This window comes from Camellia sinensis, chromosome 10 (genome assembly GCF_055761805.1).
Source record: "Camellia sinensis isolate YWXY chromosome 10, ASM5576180v1, whole genome shotgun sequence".
In the NCBI taxonomy this organism is placed as follows: domain Eukaryota; kingdom Viridiplantae; phylum Streptophyta; class Magnoliopsida; order Ericales; family Theaceae; genus Camellia; species Camellia sinensis.
The window spans coordinates 61627715-61637910 of record NC_138970.1 but is presented as its reverse complement, the minus strand read 5'-3'; the positions used below and the strand labels follow the sequence as shown (position 1 = coordinate 61637910).

At 33.4% G+C, this 10196-nt stretch overlaps 1 long non-coding RNA gene across 2 annotated transcripts; it reads right to left on the bottom strand.

Moving 5' to 3' along the window:
* Positions 1–1103: 1103 nt before the first annotated feature.
* LOC114267259 (uncharacterized) lies at positions 1104–9848 on the bottom strand. Of its 2 annotated transcripts, XR_014342076.1 has the most exons (7): positions 9315–9848; positions 9165–9223; positions 3530–3652; positions 3053–3435; positions 1883–2026; positions 1595–1722; positions 1104–1499 (listed from the first exon to the last, which is right to left on the bottom strand). It is a non-coding gene; the product is annotated as an uncharacterized LOC114267259 (long non-coding RNA). The 2 variants fall into 2 exon arrangements; XR_014342075.1 differs by having other exon boundaries at positions 1883–3435.
* Positions 9849–10196: the final 348 nt, after the last annotated feature.

Genomic DNA, 10196 nt, shown 5'->3' with positions numbered 1-10196 from the left:
ATGAAATTATTTATTACAAAACATTTGTATTTAATTTAAATTTTATATGCTTATATACAATATCTATAAATAATTCAAAAAGAATATTAAAGAAAAAATCAAAGTGGTGGCTAAGACAGAGAAGAGGCAACTGGAATGGAAAGTCGTCGCTGTTATTGGGCCATGAAAGTGGGACGAAGGTAGAGATGGATCGCCGATGTTGTAAATGGTGAGGGAAAGTGTATCGGAGTTGGTAGTGACTCGTTTGGTACAATGGGGGTGAGAGTAGGGTTAGGATTAGGGTTAGGGTTAGGATTAGGATCTGGATATGTTTTTTCAAGGTTAGAGATGATAGGAATAAAATTGAAATTTTGTATTGAGTTAAAATTGTAATAAAAAAATGAAAGAAATTGGGGTCTAAAAGGAAAAAAATGAGGTGCTAATGGTAGCACCCTTTGTAAATTAATGATTTAAATTTTACTTACCTATTAACCCATTAAATAATGGATCAAATTGAGTTTATAAGTAGGTGGATAAATTCTAAAACATTGAATAAAAATATCAAAGTGGCACACATTTGAAACCCGGACTGGACATCCAGTTTAGTTCCTAACAGCAAATTCATGATTTATGGGGGATTAGTAAAGAATTTAATCCCTTGCTGGAGACTTGCATGACTTTGGCCACCATGCAATTCTATCTCTCCTTTCGAGAGGGGGAAAGAAAAATTAACAATCACAAAATCCCAAACTTCATCCGCAATTCTATGGCCATTATCTTGTTACTTCTCAGGAATATCAGTCAACTAGAAATACAAAAATGAATTACATACTACACAAAGTACAAACATCACAACTGGAGAAATTTCCCCTACTGTACACTGCACAACCTCACTTATACTATCAACAAACACTAATAAATCAGCACAATTTTATCAAATTTAGATTTCCAGTAGAAGCGATCAACATACTTTGCAATAAAACGGGGATTTCCTGAAGTCTAATTTGGGTTGAAGGAAGATTTTTCGGGATCCAATCACACAATAGAAAGTCATCATTAATTTGCCTTTTATGATGCAGTATAACCAGCATGAAAATCAAGAAGTTGAAGGTGGCTCTCACATATAACAACAACAACAACAAAACCATGCTCTTAAAGATCAAGAAAGCATAACCATCATTATTACAACCCCAATTCTTAAAGCTACATTGCCTTGGCAAATTATACTACACAAAACTGAGACTGACATTATATTTTCAAGAAAGCTAAAATTGCCACTGACAGAAACTACGAGACATACTTGCAATCTGCTAACAGACCCAGATCAGTAAAACAGGTACAAAACATTGCCATTCAGCCTTTGGATATTTATATCATTTAAGGCATGAAAATCAGAGGATGTTATCCTTTCATCGGGCAATGCTCTCCTATTCTATAGCTGTAGCGGCATTTATATATCCTTGAACTAGTGAATTTCAGAGCATGCTGCGAGAGCACTGTCAGACTTCTCATCTATAATGCTGATGAAGAAACACAGATATTCAAGTTAGATGTCAACCCAGTAACCACAAATTGGAGATCTTACTTGTTGAGGGGATTAAAGAAAGATACATACTACATGGCAGCTTATAAGTAGTGCTCAACACACAACACAAAAGCTCATTTTTCTTGGTTCTTCACGACATTTCCTGTAGCAATTCCTACAGTTTTGGAATTGACATCATATGACGACAGGACCTCTCTCTACAACAGTCAATGAAAATAACTTTATTTAAGAAATACACGGTCACAGTAAGCTAGAACTTCTTAGAAGAGTGATAAGCAAAATATTAAACATTAACAGTATTGCAAGAGTTGTCACGTGAAGCATTTCACCATATCATTGAAGCAGAAGAATACTTACAATTGGCTCAAAATCAAGGCTAGACAAGTTGATGGTGAGGTTCCTCATCAGCAACAAAGCCTGTACGTAAGGACGCTCAAGAACAGGCAAAACCGCCTGGGCCAGAAGCCTCGGACGACACAATTACTTTTCCGGCAGAATAAGCTTCAAGACAGAACTCAAAAAGACAAAGATGTTCAGTTGCAAAGCAATATCCTTCCAATTGAATGACATTAATAAAATCCACATTGACCCAACCGACGTCAAATCACTTCATCATGTAACTAACAAATACAAGGAAAATCATCCATAGACAAGAAGCTTAAGGTTTCATGTTAGAGATCAAAGGGGCCATTGTGCAAATGCGAGCAATAGAGAGTGCATGCCGTACCTGCCATTGCTAAGAATCATTTGCCCGTTTGGTTTTTAAATTAAAAAACTATTTTTTGAGTTTTTTGCTTTTTGTCTTTTTGTCTTTTATAATATTTAAAATATTTTCATCAATTCTTGTAACTTAATAGATATGCTTAATCTAGATGCACCTAAAAGTAAAATATTTCTAAAAAAAGTTAATTGAAGACCAAAAAAAAAAAAAAAACTACCACATTTTTGCTCTTTTTTTTTTTTTTTTCCTTTCCTTTTTTGGGTTAATTACATTTTACCTCCTTGTAGTTTATCCAAAAAACACATTAGATCCTTGAAGTTTAAAAATATACAGTTAACCTCCTTATGGTCTAAGGTAAAATGAAAAGCTAAACTCTTTTAAAGAAATTTTACAAAATGTCTATACTGCCCCTTTTTTTTCCCTCCAATTTTCTTATAAATGCCAGCATCACTACAAACTCTCTCTCTAAAAATTACACAGCATCACAAACCCTTTCCAAAGCCAAATCCATTACCGAGTGCACTTACCAAACCCACACCCATCTTGTTCTTTCCCTTATGAAATAATCCATATAGACACTTATGGCATTTCCGTGAACTTCTCCAAATGGTACAATTTTGGATTTGATGGTTTTGGGTTTCAATAGATGACTTAAAAGTAATAAACCAAGAAACATCTTGAATCTCTAACTTCACAAATAAACAACAGCTGCCACATTGAAAGATGCTCCTGTGTGTTTAGTTAACATTCAAAAAAAAATTATTAAAAACTTGATATTGTTCAGAACAAGGGAGAAATTATTAAACCTGGTTTCCCTTGCTTCGATAATTCAGAACTTGATATTGTTCTACACAAGCTTCCGATGCCATCAATGCCACTGTTAATAATCCTTGCTACCCCCTTTGATCCAATATCAGCTGAAGCAGTAACATTTTATGCCATAATAAGTACAAGAAAGTTCTCTCAAATAAAAAATATACATATATCTATGAACAAGGGAGAAATAACACAAATAAAAAAAACTTATGCATGCCTTCAACTCCATGAAGACTGTATTCATCCTGGGATAGCATGATTCCACCTGATTGAGAGTGTATGAGCATGGAAGTGTCGTCCCATGGAGCATATCCAGGTGCAAGAGAATTCAACGAAGAAGGATAAGCCATGAAAGCTTGGAATGGTGCTAAAACTGCCAATTTTTAAAAGAAATAGCATGTCAGAATGACAAAAATTCAAATAAAATCCTCTGCCATATCTACTTTCATCGTCATCATGGGACAAACCATTTTTTGGTGCCTTTTGCTGGTAAGGATGAGCAGCTTTGTGCTTATGTCAAGGTGGTGGCACATGTGCTATAGTCCCATTTTTTTGGACCTTCAAAAGTATTTTTGGGCATGACTTCGGATCTGCAAATGGAATTATTTAGCCCAGATATATAAAGAGCCAGAACTGATAAATTGCATAAATGAACATTCTTCAAATGATTTAAATTCAAAACAAATAAAAATTTTAAAGTTTAAATTGACAAAATTAAAAATTATAGATTTTACTAAATTACAACTAACATTACTTTAAAATATAATCAAACACCATAACAAGTCCAAACCAATTTTATTTCAATAATTTGCTTGCTCCACCACCATAATACCCCATAACCTATCACTGCAATAGTTTAAAACCAATACCAAAATTGATTATAATCTACATGTGGTATGTATAACAAGTATTATAGCCTAACCTTTTCAAGTATTGTGTTTGGATCATAAATTTAAGTTGAGATTTGAAAAGGAGATGAGAAATGAAAGAAAATTTTAATTTATATTTCATCCACAATTTTCCAACCTCACATTCTCTTTACTTTTCCAAATCATTGTTTAAATCTATTATCCAAACATAGTATAAGTAGGGTAGATAACTTGCTTCCATCAACCCCACAAAGGACATAAAAAGCTTCCATCACCAATTTAATTATTAAACTGACAATAAATTCATAAAAGAAAATGCTTACATAATACTCAGTAACTCTTACTCATAAAAAAATAAGAGAGAAAGATCTCCAGCAAGCATTTGAGATCATAATTTGCTATAGCAATATTCAAAGAGAAACATGTAATGCTATACCAGTAAGCAGATTAGTTAAAAACCTCAATTGTACAAAGACTTTTAAGAATACCAAGGACATCTTTTTTATGCTAAGGAAAATAGTAACATATAGAATCAAAGCAAATGCAAAAGGTCTAAGTTTGGTCTGGTTAGGAATTCAATTTCATGTTGAGTTTGTCGCCGAGTATATTTCATAGACCCTTCAAAGCTCACTTCATATGATGTGTGATGAAAAGGATAGGATACCTCCACATACCCTCTAATTGATGGTCAATTAGTTTAGTATCCAACCTTTTTCTCCTATTTCTTTACAAGACAAAGTAGTTGAAGGATGTTGCCATAAAGCTGTTATCAACATCGGTTTATATATACTAGTTACGGGAAGTCACGCATTGCATGATGACCTGTGCCCATGGTCCAAGTCAGTGCATAATCATCAAGTCGTAGATGAATTTCAACCAATTATTTGAGCTTGAAATTAGAATTAGCCATGGCGATTGTAAGTAGTTCATTATCATGATTTTATTTTTATTTTTTTCAGCAGTAAGATAATAACATTTTACAAAACAAAGGTAAAAAGAACACTTCCAGTAAGCATTAAGCCCAAAAGGGAGAAAACATGATTGGCCCAGACCAACTGACAAACAACAGCATAAACATTACAAGAAAACAAAGTGAACCCCAGCCTAAAAAATTAAATCTCCATTTTAACATTCCTCAAATTGATAAATCCGAAAGCTGCAACATCATCTAGCATCAAACTCTTCAATCAAGCGACCATCTGTTCGTCTATGCATGAGAAAACATTTTCCATCAGAAAGTCATCCCACTTGAAGTGCGCACATAGCAACCAATATATGTGGAGCCAATGTTTTTAAAGGCTCAAGGCACACCGAGGCACCGAAGGTCTCTTGGGGCCTAGGCGCAAGGCGCAAGCCAAGGCGCGGGCTTTATTGAAGTAAGGCGCACAGTCTTAGTAAAAAATAGATAAATTAATATAGACTAATGATTCATAGCATGTTAGTACTAAGACAATTTTAAAAAAAATAAACAAATAAATAACTGAGGCAAATTATAGAACAATTCTCAAAGCCATAAAAGTGCATATTACATAGCATGTCAATTTTCAAAGATAAATTAATCCACATTTAACAAAAAAAAAAAACAAACAAACAAACAAACAAACAATAAACACCAAACATCCAAAACATAAATATATAACAAATACTAATAAGTGTTTTTAAAGGCGAAAGTGCAAGGCGAGGCGTTGACGCGTAAGCCTTTTGAGTTTTGAATTTTTTTATTTTTATAAAATACAAAATTAATTAAATATAGCACAAAAAGAGTACAAAAAAAATAAGAAGAATAGAATATTAACAATAATAATAACAAATTAAAGTCCATCAAAAAAAAATTAATAATAATAATAAATTAAAAAAGAAGAAACTAAGTTATAATATTAATAATAATAATATATTAATATTACCTTTGAAAGTCTAGAATCTAGATAGATAAGTACAAATAGAGAGATATTTGTTTGTATACAGAAACAGAGATATATATATATATATATGCATTACAGTCAGAGTGGATTGATATAAAAATAGAGAAAGAACCAACGCGAGAGAGAGAGAGAGAGAGAGAGACGATGCAGAAAACAAAATGAGACAGAGAGACTCGACTTAACTAGAGAGAGAGAGAGGGACTCAACTCAACTTGAGAGAAAGAGAGAGAGACTCGACTCAAGCAGCGAAGAAGAAGAAGAAGTCAAAGCACTGAACTGAAATGTCGAAGTTGAAGTCTAGCAGCCCAGTTGAAGTCAAAGTCGAGAGACAAAGAGACAACACAGATTAGGGATTTCATTTGAGTCTTATTTGGGTTGTATTGTATTGTATATGAGTTGTAATCCTATGTGGTTGGAGCCATTCGAACAACGCATCAGAGCCGTTAGATCAGAATAAGGAATTAAAGAATAAAGCCCGCCTAAGCGCGAGCCTTGTGCCTCTCTTGCTTGGTTCAAGTCTCGTCCAAGGCGCGCGACTTCATCAATGCGCCTCACCTGGGTCCTATTCAAGCGCACACCTTGCGCCTCGCTGTGCCTTGCGCCTAGGCGCGCTTTTCACAACAGTGTGTGGAGCACTAAAGTCCAACAGCATAAAACAAAATAAATTAAATTAAATTATAAATAAATAAAAAAAACAACAACACAACTTCTCAACTACACCCCAAAAACAGAGCAGCATCACAAAACAAGTTGTTCATGATCTCCAAATTAACCTTAACCCAAAAGGCCACTCTTACCTTTGATCAAATCAAATGTACTTTGGCAAAATTGGTTATTCTATTATAGTTCGTAAAAAAAACATGATTCACTATTAAGGAAAAGGGGAAAATTCAAAAAACAAAAAATTACGGAAAAAAAAAAGAAAATAGTGCAAGGTGAGTAAATCCTAAGACCAAATGCTATCCCAAAAGATTCGGGCATTTCCGTCTCTCTGTAAACAGACTAATCTGCGTGAGGTAGCTGCTAGATAAGTAGTTTTCTACTCATCCCCTCCATTGCTATCATATTCATATCTATATCAAAAGTTTTAGATATTTAAATGTGAAACCTAACCTTGCATCTTTGATGCAAAAAGTAACACCTAGAGTCAAGAGGTTTAGAAACAAGTAATGTAATGTCAGTACGACAAGGACTAATATGTTATGAATTAAAGAGAGAATTATTAGTAGTGGATGAAGAAATATATCTTGGAGTTAATTTTCTAGAAAATCTGAAATCCCCAAGCCTGGTATCCCACATAGTTTGTTTTAATTCCATTCTCTCATTTTGATACTGAGTATGCGCCCTTCATAACTACCTGTAGATGAGTACAACTATTAAGGATCAATAATTGAATTAGGAAAAGAATGTGAAACAATATTTTCTATGGCTGAAATATATATGTATTTTTTTGATTGCTTGTAACCTTTTGTTGTATAATTTGTGGTTGAGGTTTTTTGTTTGTTCATTCATGTATACTCTTTGAGTAAGCCCTAGTATTTTACTATCTGAAAATATTTCATCATGATACATCATGAAATTATCTTGGTTTTGTTTTTGAACACCAATAGATTTCAAATAGTACATCAAAATTTATGCCTTGTCCTTCCAACTGTTGTACCAAATTTAAAACTTGTGTCATTCAATGATTTAGCCAATTGTGAAAACCAAATCTAAAATCCAAGTGCACATTCGGTGTGAACAAATCAACTTCAGTTGCAACTTATCTCATGCAAAAGAAATGACAAAGTTGCAACATTATTGGCCTGCAACAATGAATGGATAAACTGTTTAGAGGAAGGTGCATCTGATTGCAACAACATAGGTACAAATGTGTCAGATAGCATTGCCAGGAGAAAGAAATTTAAGGTCACAAGAAATCTTCTACATCTTTACTGATAGCAAGATCCAAGGTTTAAGCATTTTTTAGACTAAATAAATGTGAAGAACAAAAATGTATATACACTTTGGTGAGACTGAATAAATAATATGTTTTTTATTATTAACCAGCATGTGGACAGACAAATAAAAGTAGTATTCAAAATTGAAGAGTTAATAGGAAGACAAATTTTCAAAACAAATTTTTTTTTTGAAAGTGTATAAAATAATATGTATGAGAAACCCTTGTCAAAGCTATAAATCGAAATATGTCATATTTGAAAAGATTGGGAATGTCAAAGCCCTTATAAAAAGCACAATACAAATAAAAGGGAAATATATAAACTAGCAAAACAATCTATGGTGGCTCTGAACTACTCCATGCATGTATATAAATATTACGCTCAATGGACGATTCCATCAACCCCAACACACCCTCCAAAAAAGAAAAGAGGGAGTGAAATGGAAACAAAAATTGTAAAATATTGTTTGAGAAAAAGAATACACATGGATAAGAAAAAGAATAACCACATATCTATGCACTTTGAAAACACTTTTTCCTCACATAGCTAAATAAACTTTTTAGTTTGGGCCATAAATAAAACATGTAACTTCAAAGAAAATCAAAGCTCATTTACAAAGCTGCATGGATCAAAAATTCATACCCAAAGACGCCAAAAGAGCACAATATATGCACACAAAGAACATTTATCTATAAATATTAGCAAAACCGAAAATCAAGTAAAAATAAGAAAAAGTAAGTGGACAATAATTTTTTTTTTTTTTTGGTTGGGGTGGGGGGGGGGGGGGGGGGGAGGACACCAATTTCTACCAGGAAGGTTTGAAAAGGAAACTGATTTCCTTATCCCTACTGAAGAGAATCTTAGTTGGACTCTTAACTGCTTAAAAAACTAAAAGGAAATTAAAATAATTATGTTAAATTTAAACAAAATAGTGACTTGAACTATGAATTTAATCATCTGACCATCGTTTTACCAAAAAACAAAACGACCAACATTGGTCCAATTCTAGAGAATCATGCTAAAATAGAAAAGTAAAGCAAGTATCTAACGTTTCGACAAGAATGGAGAGTGTACCCCTTCATGAGTGATGTAAAACTTTAGGATATTTGGTGAAAGATTTTGGGGATAAACAAAGTCCATGATCTTTGCAATTTTTGATGAAAAAGTATATCAAATATTAATGTAGGTAGCTAGAAAAAAGAGCCCAATTCGGGACTTCAGTTTACTTCCCTTGAAAAAAAAAATAAATAAATAAAATAGAGCAAGGAATAACAAACCAAAGAAATAAAAGCAAAGAAAAATGATAACAGAAGAAAGAACGAGAAAGAAAACTCCACAAAGAATGAAGAATCAGTGATAATATGTATTTACCTCTTAAAAAATAAGATTGTTAGTTATTCTAGTTGTGTTTCAGCTTCGAAGATTGACCCCTGGAAATCAAAAGGAAAAAAGAAACATTAAGTTACAACAAATTAAAATAGAAAAGGAAACCCCCAAAAATAAACAAATAAATAAAAATACCCAAACAGGAGCTTTGGTTGAAGATGATGGCCTTCAATGTAGGAACAATGGCTTGAAAACAGAGGCTTTTTGATACCTCATTTGAAATTGGTTGAACGCATAGTTAAACGCATAGATCTGGTCCAACACAGCTTCGAGAACGTTGTACAAATCACAAACCCATTGTCATCCAAATCGCCTACATTTAACCCATCTCTAGTACAATTTTCAAATCATCATCGTGAGCCAATCTGAGCCATTGACCGTTGTCCATAATGTGATCTCACTGTCATTGTCGAGAGATAGAAAGAGAGATCTAAGGCTTGAGAGAAAGAGAAATGCAGGGAGTGAGAGAAAGAGAGTGAGACGACATAGTGGGAGAGAAGAGGTAGACGTGGCTAGCAAGAGGGAGACGTGCTGGTTCTCCTACACAGAGAGTGAGTAATCTGTGCATTTACCAATTAATCCAAAACTCTTCAATAAAACAAAAGCTGAACAGAATAAAGGAGGACAAAAATGGAAAGCAAAAAGAGAGCCATGTTTACTGGAGCAACTACTAACTCCCTCTTATATATAAGTGTACATATATATATATATATATATATTCAGGCCAATCTCCTAGAAAAGAACGAAGAAGACTCATATTTGCAATCATAAATAAATATGCAGGAGCCTAGTGCTGAATCAAAGCTAATAAAGATCACACTCCATTTCATGTTTTTAATGAAATTTTTACTTTACTGATAAAAAAAACTAGGTGAAAAATGAAACGGTGACAATATTTTTTTTGAACATGTGACAATATAAAATAAACTAGCCAAGATTTATTTTAACTTTTTTCCCATTGGCAGGTAGTTTTGTGCATTGTTTAAGCTAAAACAAATTAAAGTTGGTATCTGGAGT